A 19530-nucleotide genomic window follows, 5' to 3' on the forward strand; every position below is an offset into this window, starting at 1 on the left:
CTTAGTAAGGGCTGCACTCCTCTGCTTCTATTTGCCTGATAGTCACTTTACTCCTAATTATGTATTCTTTTTGTTATTTTGTTTTAGATGAGCTGACACCTTTCAGTATTTCCTGTAGTGTGGGCCTCATAGTGGAGATTCCCTCAATTTTTGCATGTCTGGATAAGTCTTAATTTCTTCTTCATATCTAAAGGAGAACTTAGCCGGATACATTATTCTAGCCTGGTAGTTCCTTTCACTTAATAGTTTAAATATTTGATTCCATTCCTTTCTGGCTTGTAAGGTTTGCGCTGAAAAGTCCGATGATAATCTAATGGGTTTTCCTTTATACGTTACCATTTTCTTCTCTCCAAATGCCCTGAGAATTCTTTGTCGTTGTTTTTGATAACTTTTATACAATGTGTCTTGGTGAAGGCCTTTTTGGGTTGAGTCAATTGAGTGTTGTGTTGACTTCTTGAATTCCATGCTCCAGCTCATTCCTTAGATTTGGGAAATTCTCGTCCACTATATGTCTGAAAATGCTTTCTAATGCCTGCTTCTTTTCCTCACCTTCGATAATGCCCATTATTCTTATGTTTCCTCTCCTGATGGTATCAGCTAGTTCTTGTATTTCTCTTTCATTACTTTTTATTCTTTGGTTTCTCTCTTCTTCCTTTTGATTGATTTCTAGATTTCTGTCTTCAATATCACTGATCCTTTCTTCCATTTGGTCAACTCTATTTCTCAAGCTTGCTATTTCATTTTTCAACTCTTGCAGTGTGTTCTTCATCTTCAGAAGTTCTATTTGGTTCCTTTGAGGGGTTCAGTCTCCTTACTCTGCGCATCTAGTTGTTTTTACATTCCTGAAATTGTTGATTTGAGTTGTTTTGGTTCTCATTGAGTTTTTTTCAAGAGTACCATCCTGAATTTTCTGTCATTTAAGTTGCATATTTCTATATCTGTAAGCTTATTTTCTGGAGATTTTTCTCTTTCTTTCTGAGATGACTTGTCACCTTAGTTGTTGGTGGTGTTTAATGGACTATTTCTGCACCTGGGAATGTATTGGAAGTGTATTCTGTTGTTTTTTCCAGAAAGAAGATTTATTATATAAAGGTCTCTGTTTAGCCTGCTGCAAAGAAGATGCTTTTCTTTTTGTTTCTAGTAGGTGGCGTCTAAGCCTCTTGGTTCCCTGCTTTATATAAAGCCTAAATGTCTTTTTTCTTTTCTTGTAGATATTTAATCACACTCTCAGTTTCAGTCCCTGTCAGTGGTAGCAGCAGTTTCAGTAGCGTTTGCTCAGATTCCCTTGGGACTCTGCAGTAATCGGTCTTGGAGGGTATGGAGGGAGGGGCGCTCTGGGTTGGGGGTTGGGGGCTGCGGCTCAGCGTAGATTTTGCAACCATCGCTGGTAAAAATCAACTTTTGTTTCTTTGTGGTCCCATCACGCTTCTCTGCTTTCTGCCCTGATGACTGGGCCCTGCTGCTGGCTGCTAGAAGTTCCAGCACTTCCAGGTAGGCTGATCAGGGAAGTTGCTGCACCTTCACCCCTCCCCCTCCTCCTGCAAGGAGCTCCGTCAGCTGCGAGAGGCAGCTTCTTTATTTCTCCCAGTCCACCGCCCAACACCTGGGGTTCTGACCTGTGGTAGCTCTTATGCGCAGATCCCACGCTCAGACGTGCTGGTGTGCAGTTTGGGTGTTTTTTGTTGCGTTTTAGCTGTTCAGATTATTGTTTCAGAGGGAGAGATCTGAGGATGTTTCTCACTCTGCCATGTTTCATCACCGTGGTGGTTGCAAGTGTTATTATTAAAAAGAAGAAGGGAAATAGATGTCGGGGTACAAACGTCTCTGCAGCATTCCTGGACTGTGTCACATGAAAAGAGGAACAATCTGGTCTTTTGGGTTCAGAGGGAGACATAGGCACTGCTCTACTAAAAGCACACAAAATGGGAAACTCCCCTAATGGAGAGGGGGGAAGATGGAAGTGGGACAGCCCAAAACTACAACTGCTGTAATGCTCAGTAATTGCATACTAGAAGAGAAAGGACCTTAATTGGTGGCAGGAAAATAGACCCTTATTTTCTGGAGAAACACAAAATAAAAGTTCTTGCTAATCATATCACCCAAACTACATTTATCCTTCCCTGCTTTTCTTGGCTCACAGTCCTTTTTCAAACTCCTCCTCCTCAGAGCATACAGGGTGAGTAAACTGGGTTTCTGGACAGAGAAGGAGATGTCTGTGTCTTTCTGCCAAAGCACCCACTCTGGCTTTTCCATCTGGACTCAGACCCAACAGTAAGGGTCTGACCCAGTTCAGTAAGGTGGTCAATATCTTACTGAACCTCAGAGGGGTGGAGCTATCACTGAAACAGCCCAAAGTGGAGGACTGGGCAGGCCTGGCATTTACCTGAGTTCATGATCAACACATGACCTCACTTAGGCTTTGATATAGGTGCCTGGGAACAATTGTAGGTCAGGTAAGGATTCTCAAGACCCGGGGTAAGACCTCAAAAGTCCTCTCACTGTTAATTATTTGCGTAATCACAGTAGACCTACCATAAAGGGTAGCCCTAAGCCTGCCACCATACATATTCTCTCTAGTGCTGTGATGCTTCTTTCACACTCTTCTCCTTACCACTTCAGGACACACTGTCCTGCTTCTAACTGCCACACCTGTATTTCTTTGCCAAGGGCTTCCTCGGGCTGACAGTCCTACTTTGCCAAGCACAGCATACAAGGGAAGCACTAGGAATTATCACTCCACCTCAGAGATCTCAGAAGTAGATCTCAATTAATGACTCTCAGGAGTTGGTGTATAATTAACAGCCCAGGTCCCTCACCCTTCAGATGGTATCATTGCACTGTGCTGCACAAGGTTGGTTCTCAAGTTTCCCCAGTGGGATGGAGTTCTACCAGCTCATCATGGTTGTTTGGTTGATAGCACACTTTTTTTTTTGGCTGCCTTCCGTTCCTTATCTCATTTCCTGACTTCACTACTGGTGTTTCCTGCACTTCCCAAATAAACTACTTGCAGTCTATCTCAGGATATGCTTCTGGATGAACCCAAATAACACTACTGTAAGAAGTAAGTTAGGATCCCCATGGGGTTATCTGGCACAAGCTCTGAGTTGGCCTGACCCAGATTTTTTTTAGAATGTAATAAAGGTTTTAATATGTGATATACTAACTCTCACAATAACTCAATGCTGCGTCTGATGATATTTTCATATATTTTTTTTAATTTTTCAGTTATAGTTGACATTTAATATTACTTTATATTAGTTTTAGGTGTACAACATAGCGGTTAGACATTTATGTAATTTGCAAAGTGATCCCCCTGATAAGTCTAGTACCCATCTGGCACCATACATAGTTATTACAATATTATTGACTATATTCCTTATGCTATACTTTACATCCTTGTGACTATTCATAACTACCAATTTGTAAACCTGATCCAGATTTGAATTCTGGCTTTGTCACTTACTAGATAAGTGATGCTGAGAAAATTACTTGACTTTTTTGTGCCTCAATTTCCTCATCTGTAAAATAGGGCCAATTCTAGCCACCTTGCAGGACTATAAAATTTTAAATGAAACAATTTCTTTAATGTCCCCAGCACTGACTAGATTCTTTAGTGCATAGCAGGTACTCAACAAAAGTCAGCTTTCTTTCCTTCTCATCTCCATTTTATGAATGAGGAAACTGAGTCTCAGGAAGGTTTCATGACCTGTACAGGTTATAAATGTAGTTAAGTGACAGATCTTGTATTCAAACACAAATACCTTTCTGATTTCATACTTATAACTTTTCCATTGAACCTCACATATTTATCACAGGGTTTAAATTTCTTAGTTTGATACCAAAATCATTTTAAACTTCAAATATCCAGGTCTTCCTCTCACATTGTGCTGTGCAGACAACACATCTGGTATCTAATTCTCAGAGGTTCCCACATTCTTGTGTCATTCACACCCTTTGTTATTTATGTCCTCCATACTGGAGCATGGCTTGCTCTCTGCCGTCATCTGGCTGTGACACACTCTTTTAATTTGGGTGCAAAGATTTTCACAAGTTCATCACTGATTAAAACAGAATGGCGCTAAAAATTGAACACCCAGGAGTAGAAAGATGATAGGTAACTCAGGTCCAAGCTAATGTACATTGAATACAGGTGAGAAGTCTTTCCCAGTTTCTGTATTCACCTTTGGAGAGAGCCCTCAGAGTTTAAAATTGGGGTGCAGCTCTGCTGAGCATTGACTGTATGGAAGATATGAATAGGAAGAGGTACTAAACATTTCCAAATGTACTCCCTTAAACTGTTGTGTTACCCCCATAGCCAGCCAAGTGCAAATAGCTGCAAAGCAGAGGCACAGACAAAAAGGAAAACCAAAGTCATTCTGTTATACTTACTCAGAATTTTGTAATTAGAAATCTAGAAAGAAGCTATTTTATTTCAGCATAAATTTAAATCGGGGTCATTTTAAAAATAAAATTTTATTTTGAAATATATACATTAGAATCGGGAGACTGGACTTTGAAAGATCGTATGTGTAACCTGCATCTAGAGTAAGGTGACCAAGTCATCACGGAATGCTCTGACTTTCCCAGTTTTAGTATTGAGTCTCTTGTCCAAGGAAATTTATCAGCCCTGGGCCAACAGATGAACAATCACCATATCGGTAAACAAATTTGATTTGCAAATCTCTTTTTTAAAATACAAATCTCTTCAGGCAGGTTAAAATAACCCACCAACCACACTCTAGGGATTCAGAGTGCTCTTCACAAAATACCCCACTAAAAGGGTCCAACTTTAAGAATACATAGGATTTTCTATTGAAGGAGTCAAAAATTCAGACACGTATAGGGGCAAGACTTCAATAAGTGAAGAAGGTCTTTTGCACGAAAGCTTTCTGTCTATTCTTTATTTACACAAGGAAATAAACCCCACTCTTCTAGAAACCCACAGCCCATTTAGTTCTTCACCTTCCCTCTTTTGATAGACATGGGATGAACAAATATCTCTCTATCTGCATAAACTTGCCCAAGCGTGATGAAAAACAGGGGCAATCCTTTTTTGGCCTCAATGTAGTGTAGGGCTATGGTTTTCTTAGTCTGATTTCCTTCGGAAGTCGACCTTAGACAAAAATTCAAGTGTAAGCTGAGAGATTATCTCAGGGAACATAAGTAGCAGAGTGAGGAAATAAGACAAAGAAGTAAAGGCCACCAAAAAAAGAGTATCTTTCTAAGTCAACTATCACCATGGGTGACTGGACTTTAACCCCATGGGAAAACTCTCAAAATGGTGCAGAATATACATCTTAGTTATCTCACCAAAGAGATAGAGGGGATCTCCTTCTGCTGCAAATTGCTACCTGAGTGCCACCTGAAGCTCCTCCCCCTCCTTTACTCCTACCCATTATTTTGGCTTTATGTGAATTAATGGGCCTTGGCCTTATCTTACATTAAGCATTTCAATAGCCTTCAAGGCGCAAAGCCCCATGCTAAATAACTATAAAGCTAAATCTCTCATCCTTTTATGGGGCTGGATTGATTTCTTCATCCTCCTTGGAAATGCTTAGAGTCTAGCTTTCTAGTAGAATAAGCACATGATACCACCAGTCTGCCCATTGCACTTAGTCAGGACTGAACATTTTGGTCCTTACTGTTCTCTAATTTTTTAATTTGTTATTTTATGGCCTTTCCCGGTGGTCAAAAACTTTTTCTAAATACAATAACATTTCTTGTTGTTTTGCTTTTCTGAATATGTGGATGGATTCCTGAGGATCTTTCCCTCAGAGGAAAGATCCTTAAAAAAAGCCTTAGAAAAATAACCTGAGGTAACCTGATGTTTGCAGCCTCTTGGTTAGCTCCATTAAATTAATAAGCTTGACACCCTGCTGGTTATTCGTCTATTGATTTTCATCTCTAGGCCCATTCTGTTCTCTGAACTGTGATCCAGAGTAGTAATCTGCAAACTGCATCAACCAGATTCCCTTTTAGCTGGCTTCAGATTAGGCTGTGTCAATGGAAGATGGTAGCTGGAGATGGGGTACAGGAGGATGGGACAATGGATTTATTTCTTCTTCCATCTCAAGTTTGCATCTCTCCAGCAGCAGCAGACAGCTAGATTGATCCACCTTAGGTCAAGAGTCACCCTTGCTCTAGCCAGCTGTGTGACCCAGGGGATGGAAGGGTAAATGGCACCTGAAGTCACCTTTTTTGCCATGACTTTGTACCAGGTAATTTTTGAAGAAAAGGATAGTGGTTGGGAGAAACAGCTATTTTTAGTGCAACATCCTATAGGGCCTTGATTTTTCTCCTATTCTACTATTTACTACATAATGTTGTAATTGTCAGTATATTTCTCAGTATCCACCATCAGACTGGGAGAAATTTTTGGACAAAACCACCATCTTATTTACCCTTATGTTTTCAGAATTTATCAAAGTACTTGTCACCAAGAAGAGAGTCAGTAAATAGTTACTGAATGATGATTGACCAGATATGTTTCTACAAATGTATAGGAACACATAATTCCATTACTTTTTTAAAGTTTTAAGTCAATTTTATTAAAGCATGATTTACATACAATAAAATACACCCATTTTAAGTGGACAGTTTGAGGAGTTTGACAAATGTATGCACCAGTGTAACCAGATGCCAATAAAGATATGGGACATTTTTATCACCCCAAAGTCTTCTCTTTTACAAGGGAATACTTTTTAATTCTTCTAAATTTGCTCAGATAAGGATTAGTCTAAGCTCAGATTCTGGTGGTGGTCCTTAAAGTGTGCTCTCTGCAACAGCATCATCAGCGTCTCTTGGAACCTTGTTAGAATGCACATTTTAAAAAAATTTAAGGTCAATTATTTTATTGAGGGAGATAAGTTACTTAAAGATTAACTGGTTGTAGGCAGATTGCACATTCTTGAGCCCTACCCCTCACCTATAGAAGCAGAAACTTTAGGGGTGGTGACCAGCAGTCTGTATTTTAACCAGCCTTCCAGGTGATATTGACAAATTCTTAAATATGAAAACCACTGTACTAGATCAACTGGGGTTTCTTAAAAATGGACAGCTGCAGCAGAGCTAGGTGAATGATAGAGGCACTTGGAGGCCTGCACTGGAATTGAAAGGAGGCACAAAGACAGTGTGAGCTGATAAAGTGTTTTCTAAAGAAAGGACAAAGGCGGGCCCTCAGGATAGATTTGAAAGGAGAAGATTGGAGACAGGAAGACTGACTCTTTACAGCATGGCTCTGGAAGATCCCATTGTCACTGCAAATGTATAAGAGCACATTGCTCCATTACTTGGGGCCCTTGCTAGTTTCAGATTCTTTATGCAATGGGAACTTCAAAAGAACATTATCTTATGATGAGATTTGATGGCTGAGCAGTTTTCTTCCCTTTTGGAAAGATTCAGGTCATATCTCTTATCCTAATGCTACTTTCATTAATTTTTTTTCCTCCATTCAACTCTCGTTAGCCTTTATGATGTTCATTTTTAAAATGTATGTGTGTGACTTGGTACTTTTTCCATAAGGTTGCTGGGTTGAACAAATCAACCTGACATAGGGTAGTAGCTGAGCAAGTTATCACAGAGGAAAAGTGAAATGAAGGGAGTGTATTATATTACTGTATGCTACTTGAAAAAAGAAACAAGAAATACACACTTACGAATTCTAGCTTTAGGAATGATGTGCCTGATATATAGACTCAGTTGATGAATAGATTTTGAGAAAGGAGAAGGATGGAAGTATGTGAATACTTCAAAGAGAAATATGGACTGAAAAAATAGATGTTAAGAAAGGTTATTCAAAACTTGGAAATAAAGCAGGAAACATTACCATATGTCTTTTCCACACAATACTAGGGCATTGTTCAATCAAGCCCACCCAGGAGTCATCCAGGTCTGTAGGGGAAGGTAACTTTGACTCATAATTAACTATTTATTAGAGCCCAGAATCCTTAAAGTTAAGTGGTAACTGGCAGGAAACTGATAAGACCCAAATGCGTTTTGTCTAGTAGAGATTATATTCATTTCCTGTTGCTGTTGTTAACAATCATCACAAATTTAGTACCTTAATACAACAAAAATTAATGTTACAATTCTGGAGGTCAGAATTTTTAATGGGCTAAAATCAAGTTTCACTGGGCTAAAATCAAGATGTTAGCAGTACTACATTTCTTTTGTGGGTTCTAGGGAATAGTTCATTCTTTTGTATTTGCCAATTTCTAGAAGCTGCCTGCATTTCTTGGCTCTAGACCTTTTTCTTCACTTTCAAAACCAGCAGTGTAACATCCACCAATCTCATCCTGACTCTGAACCTTGTCTTCCTCTTTCTCACATAAGGATCCCTGTGATTGCTTTGGGCCCATCTGGATAATCCAGGGTAATCTCTCCATCACAAGATCCTTAACTTTATCGCATCTACAAAGCCCTTTTTGCCATGTAAGGTAACACATTTATAGGTTTTGGGGATTACGATGTGAATATCTTTAGGGATCCATTTTTCTGCTAACCACAAAGCTACAAATAATTTTATTCATGAGAGAAGTTAACCCCCAAAATTATGGTTTAATGCACTGTATGACATTAACCATTTTTGTACCTAATTTAGGAATCTTACTTCAACATTATTTTTTACACTTTAAATATAAATATGTATATATATACACACACACACATATGTATATGTATGTACATTTACATATGTATGCATGTATATATTCATCGTGTATACATGTGTGTATATATGCATTATGTGTATGTGTATATACATACATAAGGAAAGCAAAAGGGCCAGAGGCAGATATGTGCGTGTGTGTATGCAGCAGTTTTTGTATCCTCCTTTAAACTATTTTTTGTCATCCTCTGTTTCCCTCATTAATTAAATAAATCTTTGATATATGTTCTCTATATATTTGTAAGGAAATTATGTTTTTATGTCTTGAGATACTTGACCACAGTGATAGGGATATGTCAAAGGGACACAAGAGCCAACTGAACTCCCAATGGCCAAAGCTGGAACAATTTGAACAATAAAATAAATAAAGTAGCATTGGATTATAACCAAAAGTCTAAAATACCCATGAGGCAGTGATGTAACCACATGGTTGAATGATACATCCCTTACTCAGATCCTCTATTCAACAACAACAATTTGGAATCTATCCACAGAAAAAAAGTACATTTGAGGGAGCTATGGGATATCACACCATGTATCAAGTGACTTGGGAGGAATCTTGCCCAGATGGTTTCCCTGGTGAATTCTACGAAATATTTAAAAACGAAATAATACCAATCCTTCTCAAACTCTTCCAAGAAACAGGAGAGGAGGGAACACTCCCAAACTCATTTCACTAGGCCAGTATTACTCTGATACCAAAGCCAATTAAGGACAAAAAAAGGAAACTATAGACCAATATCCTCGATGAATATAGAGTCAAAAATTCTCAAGAAAATATCAGCAAACCAATTCAATAGCACATTAAAAGGATCATACACCATGATCAAGAAGGATTTATTCCTAGCATGCAAGGATGGTTCAACATATGCAAATCAATAAATGTGATACACTATATTAATCGAATGAAAGATAAAAATCATGTGGTCATCTCGATAGATACAGAAAAATCATTTGACAAAATATAGTATTCTTTCATGATAAAAACTGTGAACAAATTGGGTACAGAAGGAGCACACCACAACATAATAAAGGCCATTTATGACAATCCCACAGCTAACATCGTACTCAATAGTAAGAGATTGAAAGCTTTTTCTCTAAGATCAGGAACGAAAAAAGAATGCTTACTCTACCACTCTTATTCAACTAAGTACTAGAAGTCCTAGCTAGAGCAGTCAGGCAAGAAAAAGAAAGAAAATAAATCCAGATCAGAAAAGAAGTAAAATTGTCTTTGCTTGCAAATGATATGATTTTACCTATAGGAATCCTAAAGCCTCTACCAAAAAAAAAAAAAAAAAAAAACTGTTAAAATTAATCAACAAATTTAGTACAGTAGGAGGATACAAAATCAGCATACAGAAATCAATTGTGTTTCTATACACTAATAACAACATATCTGAAAAAGAAAAATTTTAAAGTCCCATTCACAATAACATCATAACCAACAAAATATTTAGGAATAAATTTAATCAAGGAGATGAATAAAGTTAACCAAGATGTAATTGAAAACTATAATATTTTGATGAAAGAAACTGAAGAAGACACAAATAAATGGAAAGATATTTGTGTTCATGAATCAGAAGAAATAATATTGTTAAAATGTCCATACTATCCAAAGCCATCTATAGATTCAATGCAACCAAAATTTCAATAGCTTTTTTCACAGAAATAGAAAAAACATTACTAAGATTCACATGGAACCACAAAAGACCTTAAAACCAAAGCAATCCTGAGAAAGAAAAACAAAGCTGGAAGTATCACACTTTCTGATTTCAAACAATATTACAAGGCTACAATTATCAAAACAGTATGGTGCTGAAATAAAAACAGACACACAGACCAATGGAACAGAATCAAGAGCCCAGAAATAACCCCCCACTTATAGAGTCAACTAATATTTGATGAGGGAGGCAAGAATATTCAATGGAGAAAGGATAGTCTCTTTAATAAATTGCACTGGGAAAACTGGATAATTACATGCAGGAGAATTAAATTGGACCTCTATTTCACACCACTCACAAAAATTAACTTGAAATGGACTAAAGACGTAAACATAAAGCTTGTAACTGTAACACTCCTAGAAGAAAACACAGGGGAAAAGTTCTTTGACATTCGTCTTGGCAATGACATTTTTTTTTTTTTTGGATATGGCCTCAAAAGTACAAGCAATAAAAGCAAAAAAATAAAAAATAAAATAAAATAAAAAGTGGGTCCACATGAAACAAAAAAGCTTCTACACAGCAAAAAAAAACCCCAACAAAATAAAAAGACAATTTATGGAATGGGAGAAAATATTTGCAAATCATACATCTGGCAAAGGATTAATAACCAAAAAATGTAAGGAACTCTTACAACTAAATAGGGAAAGAAACCTGATCCAATTTAAAATGGACAGAAGACCTAAATAGACATTTTCCAAAGAAGACATACAGATGGCCAACAAGTACATGAAAAGATGCTCAACATCACTAATCATCAGGGAAATGCAAATCAAAACCACAGTGAGACATCACCTTACACACATTATAGTGGCAATTATCAAAAAGGCAAGAGATAAGTTGTTGGCAAGGATGTGGAGAAAAGGGAATCCTTGTGCACTGTTGGATGGGAATGTGAATTGGTACAGCCACTATGTAAAACAGTATGAATGTTCCTCACAAAGTTAATAATAGAGCTACCATATGATCCAACAATCCCACATCTGGGTGTATATCCAAAGGAAATGAAATCAGATTCCTGAAGAGATAGCAGCACTCCCATGTTCATTGCAGCATTGTTCACAATAGCCAAGATATGAAAACAACCTGTGTCCATCAACAGATGAATGGCTAAAGAAGATATTATATCATATATACATATATATGAATATTTGAAAAAGAACACATGAATATATGAGAAGGAAGAACATCCCGCCATTTGTGACAAGAATGTATCTTGAGGGCATCAAACTAAATGAGATAAGTCAGACAAAGACAAATACCATATTATTTTACTTATATGTGGAATCTAAAAGAGCCTAAATTATAGAAACAGAATAGAATGGTAGTTGCCAGGGGTTAGGGGTGGGTGGTGGGAATGGGGTGATGTTCATCAAAGAATACAATTTTCAGTAATAAGATGAATAAGTTCTGAGGATCTAATGTATACTGTGTGATTATAGTTAATACTGTATTATATACATGAAAGTTACTAAGAGAGTAAATCTTAAATTTTTTAACCACAAAAAAGAAATGGTAATTTTGAGGTGCTGGAGATGTTAACTAACCCTCCTGTGGTAATCATTTTACAATATATAAATATATCAAATCTTCACACTGTACACTTTACACTTGCACAGTGTTATATGTCAATTATATCGCAATAAAGCTGAAAAAATGAAATACCCATGAATCCATACTGATAGCAGTAAATGACTAAGTAAATAAATGGGGGAGAATAGACAAATCTTTCTTACAAAGGAATTCCAAATCATTCATGTAGATATTCCGCCCTCAAGGAGGGGGAGCATAACAGTTGGCTGCACATAGTGACTTTCTTCCTAAGACTGTATAGTAGGGAAAGGGGAAGAAGGGAACAACTACAGTGGAGCAACACTACCTCAGCTAGGTCATCAAGGTCAACATAACAGTGATGTCTTTTTGAGATATGTCCCCTTGATATGATGTGATGATGATAATGACATTTTATCTCTGTGCTCTTCCTTTCAAACCACATAACCCTCATCTAATCATTAGAAGAATATCAGACAAACCGCAACTGAAGGCCATTCTACAAAGTGCCTGACCCATACTCCTCAAAACTGTCAAGGTCATCAAAAACTAGGAAAGTCTAAGAAACTGTCACAGCCAAGAGAAACCTAAGGAGACATGACAACTAAATGTAAAGTGGCATCCCAGATGGAAAACTAGAACAGAATATGGACATTAGGTAAAAACTAAGGAAATGGCAATAAAGTAAGGACTTTGTTAATAAAAATTATTTATCAATATTGGTTCATTAATTGTGACAATGTAAGAAGTTAAGATAAGAGCCATTTGATGTGGGGTATATGAGAACTCTGTACTATCTTCACAATTTTTTTCTCTAATTCTAAACTGTTCTAAAGTAAAAATTTTATTTAAAAATATGTATTTCACTCAAACGGTCATTACTCTTTTCCAGTTACTCTAAGTGAACTTAAAATACATCTTTTTAAATTCAGATGACCTTCCTTTCCTCCTCTTTTCCCTTCGTAGTTTGCTACAGTGACATTTCCCAATTTTATTTTATTGGTTTCTCTAAAATAATTTTAGAGGTGCAGTTGGTAGCTTCAGGGCTAAATATTACTGGCAAACATATATTCATTGTCTCTGTTCTTTGAACCAGACAGTGCTTTAAGAGGTAGGGGTCATCATAGAAGCACTTTAGCACTTAGTTTTGTATACTCAATGGCTACAACACATTTCTATCTTGCCTAGCTCCCACAGATATTTGAGTTTGCAGTGCCAGGATAAAAGGATAAGCTATGCAAAGACAGTATCTTTAAGTCTAAATTTTTTAAAACATTTAAGGTTCTTGATCACATACCATAAAATTCATCCTTTTAAAGGATTACAATTAAGTGTTGTTTTTTTTTTTAGCATGTTCATAACATTGTGCAATCATCACCACCCTCTAATTCCAGAACACTTTCCTCACCCCAGAAAAAGACCTTGTACCCATAACAATCTTTCTTCCCCCAGCCCCTAGCAACAATTAATCTACTTTCTTTCTCTGTAGATTTGCTTATTCTGGACATTTCATATAAATAGAATCATAAAGTATATAGCCTTATATGTCTGGCTTCTTTCACTTAGCTTAATGTTTTCAAGGTTCATCCATGCTGTAACCTATAGCAGCACTTCAATCCTTTCTATGGCTGAATAATATTCTATTTTATGGAGATATCACATTTTGTTTACCATTCATTCATTGTTAGGTATTAGGGTTTTTCCACTTTTTGACTACTAGGAATAGATATTTCTCTAAACATTCATGTACAAAACTCTGTGTGTATATGTGCTTTCAGTTCTCTTGAGTGTATACCTTAGGAGTGGAGTCACTGGGTCATATGTTAACTCTAGGTTTAACATCTTCAGGAACAGACTGTTTTCCAAAGTGATGGAACCATTTTACATTCCTGCAAGCAGCGTCCAAGGGTTCCAATTTTTCCACATCTTCACCAACACTTGTTATTTTCTGTCTTTTTTATTATAGCCATTTATTGTGTATGAAGTGCTATCTTAGTGTGGTTTTGATTTATATTTCCCTAATGAGTAATGATGTTGAGCATCTTTTCATATGGTCATTGGCCACTTATATATCTTCTTGGAGAAATGTCTAGTCAAATCCTTTGCTCATTTTTAATTGTGTTATTTGTCTTTTCATTGCTGAGCTGTAAACGTTCTTTATATATTCTGGATACTAGATTCCTATTAGGTATGATTTTTACATATTTCTTCCAGTCATTGGATTGTCTTCACTTTCTTGATAGTGTTCTTTGAAGCACAAAAGTTTTTAATTTTGATGAAATCAGCTTTATCCATTTTTTTCCTTTGATTGCTTGTGTTTAGATGTCATCTAAGAAAGCATGGCTCAATTCAAGGTCACTAAGATATACTATTATGTTTGGGGAGTATTGCCATCTTAACAATATTAAATCTTCCAATCCATGAACATGGGATGTCATTTCATTCATATAGGTCATTAATTGCTTTTAACAACGTTTTGTTTTCAGAGTATGAATCTTGCTCTTTGTAAAATTTATTCCTTAATTTTATTCTTTTTGATGTTATTATAAATGTAATTATTTTCTTAATTTAATTTTTGGATTATTCATTGCTTATGAATAACATCTAATTTTTGTATGTTGATCACATCTTGTATTCTGCAACCTTGCTGAATTTATCTATTAGCTCTAATAGCTTTTTTTATTCCTTAAGATTTTCTATATTCAAGATCATGTCATCTTCAGACAGAGATAGTTTACTTTTTTCTTTCCAATCTAGATGCCCTTTTTTTGGTCTGGTATCCCTGGTTAGAACTTCAATACAACATTGAATAAAAGGCTTCAGAGCAGACATCCTTGTCTTGTTCCTGATCTTAGGGAGGGGAATTGCTTACTTTTTTTGTACATAGTACCTGACAGAGTACTTAATATTTTTTGTGTCATGCATTCTTTGGGGGATCTGATACAAGTATGATGCCAGTTCCAAGAAAACTACAAACATGAATAAGGACATAACATTTCACCTACAATTTAAAAGCGTTCATAGCCCTAATGCAGTACCCAGAGGACAGTTGACATTTCATAAAAAAAAAGTCAAGTGACTGGATTCATATGGCATTTTAATAATAATATGAAGCATGTGTATTGTGATTTATACTTTTACAGTACTCTTATATTCATTTTCTCTCTTGACCCTCACTGTAACCCTATGGTTTCAGTTGCTCAGATATCGATAACCTTACTTACAAGGGATTAGACCCTGAGCGATTGATCAGCAAGTTAGCGATGGAACTACCTCCCCCAACACTCTTATCAGCACCGTTTTTATAGAAGCCTATACGACTTATCCTCTGCTTTTATCTTTCTAGCAACTTCTCTTTGATATGATATTTAGATTGGGAGAAATACAAAATAATAATAATAGCAGCTAATAATTTTAGAGTGCTTATTATGTTTTAGCTATTATTTAGGTAGCCTCAATTTTACAAATGAAGTTGAAAAATTAAGATCCCACAGCCCTTGTATTTTCCTGAATTGTGCTTATCATATTGAAAAAATTTTTTTGAAAGCTCAGAGTGTAACTTGCCCAAGGCCACATGGCTAACAAGAGTTGGAATCGGGACTCAAACTCTAGCTGCTTGATTCCAGAGACTCTACGCCTGAATCTAGTCCTATCATGCTGTTATGCAGTGGTTATTATGGTGGGCTTTGGAATCTGAAAAATTTGGGTTCATACCCTAACTCTGTTACTTACAAGCTGCTGTGTGACCTTGGGCAGACTATATGATAAAAGTAATTATCTTCAGTTTCCTCATCTATAAAATGAAGAAGATAATAGTTACCTCAGTGGATTATAGTGAGAAGGATAAAAAATATGATAATGAATGCTAAGTTTATAGCATGCTGCTCGATGTACAGTTAAGGGCAGTTCTTTCCTAGGGTGGACAGAAGCCACTGCTTTGAGGAATTGGTAAACTCCTTAACACAGTGAGGGCTCTTTCATGATCAGACCCCTCTGTAGTGATATTCCTCAGCATACCTTACCTCATTCTAAACTCTTGCCATGTTGAACTAGTTCATGCCCTCCAGAAGGCATCATGCACTTTTCTTCTTTACATATTTGCCTAGAGTGCCCTTTCCTGTCTTTACTGGGCAAATTCTCAGTTATAATTTAGACAGCATTTTTTCCAGAAAGGAATCCCTGGCCATTCCCCTCTCCCATGCCTGGAATGAGTGATATTTACATTTGATTCCACAGCCCTTGCACTTTGCTGAATTTCACTTATATCGAATCAACTGTCTTCACAATAGAGTTTAAGTTCCACAAGGCAGGGACTGTGTCATGTTCTTTGTTGTATCCCCATTGCCTTGAACCATGTCTAACTTGGAGCAGGTACACAATAAATAAATAAGGAATAAATGAAGATAGTGTCACTATACCCTACTAACTGTCCCCTTGTACCCATTCTCCCTTTTGTCCTTTTTTGAATGAAGCTATTAAAACTTTAATTTTACACAGACATGCACAGACACACACACACACACACACACACACACACACACACACACACACACACAAACTTCTACGGTAAAACTAGGGAAATCCGAAAAAAGATTGGTCAGTAAATAACTAAGGTTAATGTTAATATCCTCACTATGATACTGTACTGTGATTTTCCTCATAGCTTTTAAAAATATTGTGGTAAAAATGCATAGCAAAATTTACCATCTTAACCATTTTTAAGAGTATAGTTCAGTAGTGTGAAATACAGTTGACACTTGAACAACACAAGGGTTAGGGATGTTGACCTTGCACAGTTGAAAATTCATGTATAAATTTAACTCCCCCAAAACTTCTGTTGTCTTCTTGGTGTGGGCAGAGATTGGTTCTATGACCCCCCTACAGATACCAAAATTCTGCTCAAGTCCCTTACATCAAGTAGCATAGAACATTGCATATAGCAGGTCCTCTGCATCCATGAATTCACAACTATGGATCAAAATTACTGTTTTTGATCCATGGATATTTGAATCGAAGGGTATGAAACCCAGGGATATAGGGGTTAACTCTAAATTTATTGGAAAAAATCCAAGTATATGTGGAGTGCAGTTCAAACCCATATGTGCAACCCATCTCCAGAATTTTTCATCATATAAAACTGGAACTAATGTACCCATTAAACAACTCTCTATTTCCCTCTTTTCCTGGTCTCTGGCAACCACCATTCTGCTTTCTGTGCTATGAACTTCGACTACCCTAGATATCTCATATAAGTGGAATTATATAGTATTTGTCTTCTTGTGACTGACTGGCTTATTTCACTTAGTGTAATATCCTCAAGGTTCATCCATATTTTAACATGTGACAAGATTTTCTTCCTTTTAAAGGCTGAATAATATTTCAGTGTGCATACATACTACATTTTCTTTATCCATCTATGTGTCAGTGAACATTAGGATTGTTTGCACTTCTTGGCTATTGCAAATAGTGTTGCTGTGAACATGGGTGTGAAAATATGTCTTTAAAACCCCACTTTCAATTCTTTTGGATATATACGCAGAGCGAGGATTGCTTGATCCTATGGTAGTTTTATTTTTAATTTTTGAAGACCTGCCATACTGTTATTTATAGCAGGTGCACTATTTTACAGTCCCACCAACAGTGAACAAGGGTTCTGATTTCTCCACATCCTTGCCAACATGAGTTATTTCTTTTTTTAATAATAGTCATCCTATTGGATATAAAATGATACCTAATTGTAGTTTTGATTTGTGTGACTCTGCTGATTAATGATGTTAAGCATCTTTTATATGTTTGTTGGCCATTGGTATTCATCTTTGGAGAAATGTCTATTCAAATCCATTTTTAAATCAGCTTATTTGATTTTTTTGTAGTTAAATGGTAAGAAATCTTTGTATAGTCTAGATATTAAGCCCTTATCAGATTTATGATTTGTGAATATTTTCCCCATTTCATAGGTTGCCTTTTCACTGTTTTGGTTGGTTGTGTCCTTTGATGAACAAAGTTTTTAAGTTTTATGTAGTCCCATTTCTGTTTTTGCTTTTGTTGCCTGTGCTTTTGGTGTCACATCCAAGAAATCATTGTTAAGTCCAGTGTCATGAAGCGTTTCCCATGTGTTTTCATTGAGAAGTTTTATAGTTTGGGGTCCTACGTTTAGGTCTTTGATTTATTTTGAGGGTTTTTTTTCTTTTTTGGTATATGGTGTAAGATATCAGTCCAGCTTCATTCTTTTTCATATGGATACCCAGTTTTCCCAACAACATTTGTTGAAGAGACTGTCCTTTCCCAATTGAGTAGTCTTGAAGATATTTTGGGCCACTTCTGTGCTGTCTCCTATTGTATTGGTCTATCTGTCTTTCTTTATACCAGTACCATAATATTTTGATTACTGTTGCTTTGTAGTATGTCTTGAAATCAGAAGTGAGCATTCTCCAACTTTGTTTTCCTATTTCAAAATCGTTTTGGCTATTCAAGGTCCCTTGAGATTTCATATGAATTTCAGGATGGATTTTTTATTTCTGCAAAAAATTCCATTGGGGCTTTGATAGAGATAGTGTTGAATCTGTAAATTGCTTTAGGTAATATTAACATCCTGACAACATTAACTCTTATAATGCATGAACACAGGATGTCTTTGCATTAATTTGTGTGTTTTAATTTCTTTCCAATGTGGTGTAGTTTTCAATATATAAGCCCTTCGCCTCCTTGGTTACGTTTGTTCCTAAGTATTTTATTCCTTTTGATGTTATTACAAATGTAATTGTTTTCTTAATTTCCCTTCTGGATTTTTCATTGTTTGTGTTTAGAAATGCAGCTGTTTTTTTGTATTGATTTCATATCCTTCAACTTTGATACATTGATTAGTTCTAATAGATGTGTGTGTGTGTGTGTGTGTGTGTGCACATGTGTGTAATCTTTAGGGTTTTCTATGTACAGAATTACATTATGTGTGAACAAAGACCATTTTACTTCTTTTTTTTACAATTTATGTGCCTTTATTTCTTTTTCTTGCCTAATTTCTCTGGCTAGTACTTCTAATTCTACATTAACTAGAAGTGGCAAGAATGAGTATCCTCGTTTTGATGCTAATTTTAGAGGAAATGCTTTACCTTTCACTACTGAGTATGATGTTAGCTGTGGGTTTTTCATATATGGCTTTATTATGTTGAAGTAGACTCCTTCTATTCTCAGTCTGTTGAGTGTTTTTATCATAAAAGGGTGTTGGAACTTGTCAGTTGCTTGTTCTGCATTGATTGAAATTATGAAATGGTTTTTGCCCATCGCTCTCTTAATGTGATATATTATATTGATTGATTTTCAGATGTCGAACCACCCTTGCATTCTAGGAATAAGTCCTACTTCATCATGGTGGGATAATACTTTTAATGTGCTGTTGGATTTCATTTGCTAGTACTTTGTTGAGGTTTCTGCATCAGTATTCATCAGAGATATTAGTCCATATTTTTCTTGTAGTGTCTTCATCGGGCTTTGGTATCAGGGTAATGGTGACATCATAGAACAAGTTCAGAAGTGTTCTCTTTAATTTTTTTAGAAGAGTTTTGGGGAGGATTGGTGTCACTTTTTCAGTAAATGTTT

The 19530-nt window shown here is 36.3% G+C and overlaps 1 protein-coding gene and 1 long non-coding RNA gene across 3 annotated transcripts in view; one reads left to right on the forward strand and one right to left on the reverse strand.

Moving 5' to 3' along the window:
* The window catches only part of FRMD4B (FERM domain containing 4B), a 309226-nt gene that overhangs the window by 16489 nt on the left and 273207 nt on the right, over positions 1–19530 (forward strand). The window lies entirely within an intron of this gene.
* LOC120593757 (uncharacterized) lies at positions 1646–4941 on the reverse strand. Its single transcript, XR_005650436.1, has 3 exons — positions 4652–4941; positions 1901–1907; positions 1646–1656 (listed from the first exon to the last, which is right to left on the reverse strand). It is a non-coding gene; the product is annotated as an uncharacterized LOC120593757 (long non-coding RNA).

The sequence above is a fragment of the Pteropus medius genome, unplaced genomic scaffold (assembly GCF_902729225.1).
Source record: "Pteropus medius unplaced genomic scaffold, Ma_sr-lr_union100, whole genome shotgun sequence".
Classification (NCBI taxonomy): domain Eukaryota; kingdom Metazoa; phylum Chordata; class Mammalia; order Chiroptera; family Pteropodidae; genus Pteropus; species Pteropus medius.